Source organism: Theobroma cacao, chromosome 8, assembly GCF_053813885.1.
Source record: "Theobroma cacao isolate CCN51 chromosome 8, ASM5381388v1, whole genome shotgun sequence".
Taxonomy (NCBI): domain Eukaryota; kingdom Viridiplantae; phylum Streptophyta; class Magnoliopsida; order Malvales; family Malvaceae; genus Theobroma; species Theobroma cacao.
In genome coordinates, this window is record NC_142646.1 from 25,038,671 (window position 1) to 25,045,476 (window position 6,806).

At 31.0% G+C, this 6,806-nt stretch overlaps 1 pseudogene; it reads left to right on the forward strand.

Annotated features, from left to right (window-relative positions):
- Positions 1-286: 286 nt before the first annotated feature.
- Positions 287-1,531, forward strand: LOC18592790 (putative carboxylesterase 18 pseudogene; annotated as a pseudogene).
- Positions 1,532-6,806: the final 5,275 nt, after the last annotated feature.

Consider the following 6,806-nt stretch of genomic DNA (forward strand, 5'->3'; position numbering starts at 1 on the left):
AATGAAAATTAATCTATATATAGATATATAGATTAGTACCAATTATTTATTCCAATCATTTATATATATATATTGAAGTAGAGTTTATATATGCAAGGATTTGATTAGGTCGACCTTGGAATCTACGTGGGTCAACGGTATTTCTTTTTATACGTTTGACGTATTAATCGAGACAAACAGCAACAAATTTGTTAGTTGTTTGCCTTTGTCTTAATTAAATGCACAAACTAATATTGGCCATGCTTGTCTGTCTGTCACTAACAAAGCAAATATCTTACCATAATTGCCGGCTAGGCCTATGAAACACTAACTATCCTTTACATGTTCTTCGCTCCTTTAAATTCCTCCTACCGATCTTATCTGTAGCAAACTCAAAATGTCCACCACAACCAAAACATCGCTCAAACTTCCATTCAAAGTCAGACTTCTGCTTGCTGCTCACTCTTTCTCTGTAAATGCATTCTGCCGCTCTGACAGCACGGCCGTCAACCGACCTCTTATGAACCTTTTCGACCCCAAAGCCTCTCCTTCAACTTCAACAAAACCTGATCGTGGCATCGTGTCTTCTGACATCATGCTTGACGCCACCCACAAACTTTGGTTCCGCCTATACACCAACACCGCCGCTGCTGCTGGTGCCACCACTCCCATCATAGTCTACTTCCATGGCGGAGGTTTTGCGTTTATGGCGGCCAATTCAATGATCTACGATGACTTATGCAAGCGACTTGCGCGTGAAGTTCCTGCTATTGTTGTCTCCGTGAACTACCGGCTCTCGCCTGAACATCGATACCCGTCGCAATATGAAGATGGTTTTGACGTTTTGAAGTTCATTGATAACCCGAAGTTCGAAGGGTTTCCAGCTTCTTCTGCCAATACCAAGATGCAGTTCTTTATTGCTGGAGACAGTGCGGGTGGCAACCTGGCGCATCATGTGGCCCTCAAGGCTTGCGAGCATGAATTTTCCCGACTGAACCTTGTCGGAGTTATAGAATTGCAGCCCTTTTTTGGAGGGGAGGAAAGGACAGAATCGGAGATGAAGCTTGTTGGGGCTCCATTAATATCAGTGAAGCGCACAGATTGGATGTGGAAGGCTTTCTTGCCACAAGGCTGCAACCGGGATCATCAAGCGGTGAATGTATTTGGGCCAAATTGTGTTGATATTTCACATTTACCGTTTCCACCTACCCTTGTTTTCATCGGTGGGTTTGATCCTTTACAAGATTGGCAGAGAAAATATGTGGCAGGATTAAGGAAAAGTGGAAAAAAAGTGTACAAGATTGAGTATCCGAATGCCTTTCATGGGTTTTATGGGTTTGCAGAGTTGCCTGAATCTTCCTTGCTAATTGCGGAGGTTAAGTCCTTCGTTCAAAACCAGTTGGCTACGTGATATAGCTCTTCTTCGTTGTTTTGTTCTGCTTTCATTTCTTCCAGACGAGAACTTCTCATATTGCTGGACGTGTCCTGCTTCATATAATTCGTCATACTTGTAATATAAGGAAAATAAAAATGAAATGATTTCAGTTTTCAAGCTTTCATAGACTAGTTGCACCTTAGCATTTAGCTCATTAATTGGTTACATGATTTCCTAGCTTAAATCTAATCCCCTTTCCCTAAATTATAAAAAAAGAAAAAAAGCTTTCATAGACTTGACAAACTTTCCTTTGCTATTTGTTTTCTTTTTTAAACATATGATATTTTTAGAATTTTTTTAGTTGACATTTTGTTATTTATTGTTTACTTAAAAAAGTTTAAATACAATAAATTATTATTCTTCTATTAAGTTTATATATTTTTATTTTAAAATATCACTTGTTATTTTATATCACATGATACTGATGTAATGATGGTGTGGAGGTTAAAAAATTAATGCACATTGTCATGTCATGTCAACATGCCTCTCCAACATCTATTATGACGTATCAACATGTCATGTCAATTGCACATGACATAAAATGATAAGTGACATTTTGACTAAGACTTTGTTTGGCTTAACTTTTTTTTTTTAGCTTAAAAGTTATTATGAAAAATAATAACTTTTAAAATTAAGCTAAAATTGTTTAGTAAGTTGTTTGGCAAAATAAATTATATAAGCTTTAATTTTGATTAAAATTACCATAACGGGTATTCATATAATCCCCAATCACTTGATAAATCAAAGAAGAACAAGTCTGTTTTTAGTTTATAAACGATTTCAGATGTTAAAAAATCAAAGAAATCCATAAAGATACGGAACAACTCTCAATAGTAGTAACAGTACTAGATTTTTTGGTGAAGAAAAGAGGAAATCTTTAAATAGTACTTGAATGCAGCTTTAAATTTTGGGTTTCCTTTTCTTTTAATCTTTGTAAGAATAAAAAAATCTTAGATTTTGCTAATCTTTTATTTTTTTTTCTAGTAGTGTTTGTAGAGAGAGACAGAGGAGAGGGAGATCGTAATTTTGCAATAGAAAAGGGTGATTTGTAAAGGGAGGGAAAGGAGAAGGAGATCGATGGGGAAAAATGTATGTTTTGAAAAGATGAAGTGTTTTTAAAAGACAAGAAGAGAAAGCTCATCTTTGGAGTTTTTCTTTAAGATTTTTTTTTTTTAAATTTGTTCTTTAAAAAAATGCTACTGTTTTTAAGAGCTTTTCAAAAATCGTGTTTGGCCTAGTTTTTGCTTTTAAGATGTAAATAAGTTAAAAAAAAGTTAGGTCAAACAAGCATTAAGTAAACTATTAATGATAAAAACTTATTTCTTTCAAAATAAAAATATAATAACTTAGTTAGTTTAAAACAAAAGTATACAGTAATAAAAAAATAAGAAGTTATTTAAATAGTCTTAAACAACTTAGAAGCAATAAACTGGGATTGTTTTGGTTTGACTATGGTGTCAATTTGGAAATTTGGCATGGCGACAAGATTGGTATGGAGAAGTTTGCAAGCTTGATGTAGTGGTAGGGGAAATGACTTTGAAACGAGGTTGATAAGCACTCGAAGGAAAGTTGAAGCGGATATAGGCATTTGGTTGTGATGGGATGAATTTGTGATTGTTGACAACCTTATTTAATGAACAAGTAGATATGGTTTTCTGATTTTTTTTTACTCTATTATGGAGGATGTGGGTAGCATACATGTATGCAAAGAAGATGAAGTTTTTGTCTTGATAACTATCTACATTGAAGATGGTTTGGTTAGGATGAAAATACAGTTTCCTTGGGATTTTTTTAACACCATGGATCTATTTCTCTTAAGGTGTTCCACTGGATGATGGTTTGCTTCTAGACTTTTGGCACACTTTGAGTTGCTTTTGTCTAGTGGAAATTTGTCATAACATGCAGGTCTAGGAACCTAATCGCTGGACGTGAAATGAAGTTGCCATCAGCCATTTTTGTTGAGATGCAATTAGTCACCTATTTAGGTCTATTTCTTTAAAATGTTACATTAAACTTAACCTAAGTACATTTTCACGAAATAGGCTCTGGTTTACAGAACAGTGTTCGGGTTCGAGAGTATGGTTATAGGTGGGGAAGGTATTAGCACTCTCAACGACGCTTGTTCAAAAAATGGTACCAATTAATCATGTATTATCCTTGCTTAGCCTTAATTCTTGATTTTTATTCTATTTCCCTTAATTACAATCTATTATTTGTTATGAATATTTTTGTAAATATCCATTTTTGTTATGTATATCTAGATTTGGATGTAGATTAGATTGGATGAAGATTATAATTTAATCGATCCATTTAATCCTTTAATATTATCTTTATTTTGTAAATTATATCTAGATAAGAGGTTATTAGCCTATAAATAGACCCCTTTACTTCATTTGTAAACATATACTTAAATAAGATCTTCTTACTCTCTCTAAATACTTTTTCTTATATTTCTCTTATAGTTGTTCTTTCTAGTTATAATTTATAACACGTTATCAACACATTTCTCTAATCTCTCAAGTCTTGGTATTATTTTGTTTTCTTCATCTTCAAGCTTCAGAATGATTTCAAAGACTGGGTTTTGATTTTTGGTTTTAGCAAATTAGGTAAGTGTTGGTATTATTTTGTTTTCATCATCTCTATCTTTTAAAAGGACTTCGATGATTGGTTTTAATTATTGGTTGTAGCAAATCAAGTAAGCGACTTCGTATCTCTTTAATGTTTTCATTCTCTAAAAATCAACTTTAATATGAATTTTACTATCATGTATTATATTTTATATTTTGTTACTTGATTGGAAAGTGGATTTGCTGTTATATAACTATTAATGAAAAATCATGAATTCGTCCATTCCTTGAAGTAAATGTGACATCATTTAACAATTATAGTCATGAACATGAAAGAGGTTGCCATAATAATTTACATTAATCATTATTTTAATTCTAATAATAACTTTATCCACTAGAAGTGGATAGATAACTTTACCCACTAGAAGTGGATGGATACCTTAGCCCACTAACCCACAAGAAGTGGATGAATACTTTTAACCTACCATAAGTGGATGAATAATGAAAATACAAAAATAAATAGAATAAAAAAATATGAAAAATATCTTATCATCGATATGGCATGAAAAGCCATTGGTCATATATCTATTGTACGTCTTGAATTTTATTAAGTATCACTGAAAGCTAACTATGGCCAAGTTCATATAACGCATCAATATGTTGTTGATTTTCTTGTCCACCTTAAAAAATGAATTGATTATATGATTAGTAATAGAAATATCCATTGTTGATTTTCTTGTCCACCCTGAAAGAGAAATTGTGATTTTCTTGTCCACCTTGAAAAGGGAATTGATTATATGACTAGCAATAGAAATATCCATTGTTGATTTCTTGTTCATCCTGAAAGAGAAATTGATCATTTGATTGGTAATGGAAATATCTAAAAATGAAATTTCTTAATAGTAGTTGATATATTTTAGTATAATTATATTATGAAGATGCTTTTATATGTTTTCATTATATTTAAATGATATGTTCTTATTATGTGTTTTAATTCTATAATTAATATTCTTTTATGTTAACTTGTAATGTATATATATTTTATTGAAGAAAAATATGGACATTCATCTTGTTGGATCTAAGATTAATGAAGTAAATATATGTGTAGCAGACATTGCTACAACGCACACTATATTTAAAGACAAGAAATATTTTTCTCACTTGACAATGGAAAAAATCAATGTCAATACAATATTTGGTAGTACAAGATTAATTGAAGGTTTCGAAAAAGCCAAAATTTTACTACCTTGAGGAACAAAGTTTATAATAGAAGATGTATTATTTTCAATATTTTAAAGAAATTTATTAAGTTTTAAATATATTTATCTAAATGGATATCATATTAAGATAATTAATATCTCTATATTATATTTATTATCTCAAGCAAAAAGTATGTATTAAAAAAAATTACCTCGTTTGTTTTTTGAATTGTACTATACAAATATTAGAATTATCGAAATTCATGCTATAGTAAACCAAAAGTTTACTAATGATTTTAATGTTTGGCATGATTGATTGGCCCATCCCGGATCAATAATGCTCAATATTATGAAAAAAAATGAAGATCTTGAACTTACATCTATTAAAAAATGTAAACATAGAAATGATTGGCCAATGTGGGAAGACATAATTAAGATGGAATACGCTTACAAAACATGAAATTTTTGGACCTGTAGTCCATACACCAAATGGCGTAAAACCAATTAGATATAAATTGGTATTTGTACGAGTACGAAATGAGAAAAATGAGATTATGAGATATAAAGCATGGCTTGTTGCACAAGATTTTACCTAAAAACTTGTACTAAGTATGAAGAGATATATTCTTTGTAATGGATGCAATTACAATATTAACTAGTTTGACAATAAATAAAAAAATTGAAATGCGTCTAATGAATGTAGCTACAACTTATTTATATGACTCATTTGATATAAATACTTATATGAAAATCCCTAAAGGATTTTAAATTGCATGAAGTACGTACACAATTCGAGAAATTTATTCGATGAAATTAAATAAATATTTATATGAATTAAAGCAATCCAAACACATGTGGTATAATCACCTTAGTGAATATTTATTAAAAGAAGGTTATAAAAATGATCCTACATGCCTATATGCTTTTATAAAAAGATTCGAATATGAATTTATGATAATTGATGTTTATGTTGATGACCTAAACATTATTGGAACTCTTGAAGAGTTATTAAAAATTATGAATTATTTAAAGAAAGAATTTGAGATGATAGACCTTTGAAAAACAAAGTTTTGGGCTTTCAGATTGAACACTTGACAAAATGAAATTTTGGTTTATCAATTAAATTATATAGCAAAAATGCTAAAACGATTCTATATGGGTGAAGCACATCCAATGAGTTCACCAATTGTTGTAAGGTTACTAGATGTGAAAAAGAACCTTTTTGACCTTGTGAGGACAATGAAGAACTTTTTGATCTTGAAGTGCCATATCTTAGTACAATTGGAGCACTTATTTATCTTGGTGTGAATTTATTAGAAAGATATAGTTATTATCATTTGTTGTGAATTTATTAGCAAGATATAGTTATTTTCCAACTCGAAGACATTGGAATGGAATTACTCAAATGGATCCAAATTAGATTTAATTGGTTATGCAGATGTAAGATATTTATTTGAACCACATAAAGCTAGATCTCAAACAAGTTACTTATTCACATATGGAGCAATTCATGAGGCAAGTCGTGATTGTGTCTGGTTAAAATTTGTCATTCAACATATTCGAGGATTGTGTGGCTTATCAATCAAAAGGGAAAATCCAACAACGTTATATGAGGACAATACTGCT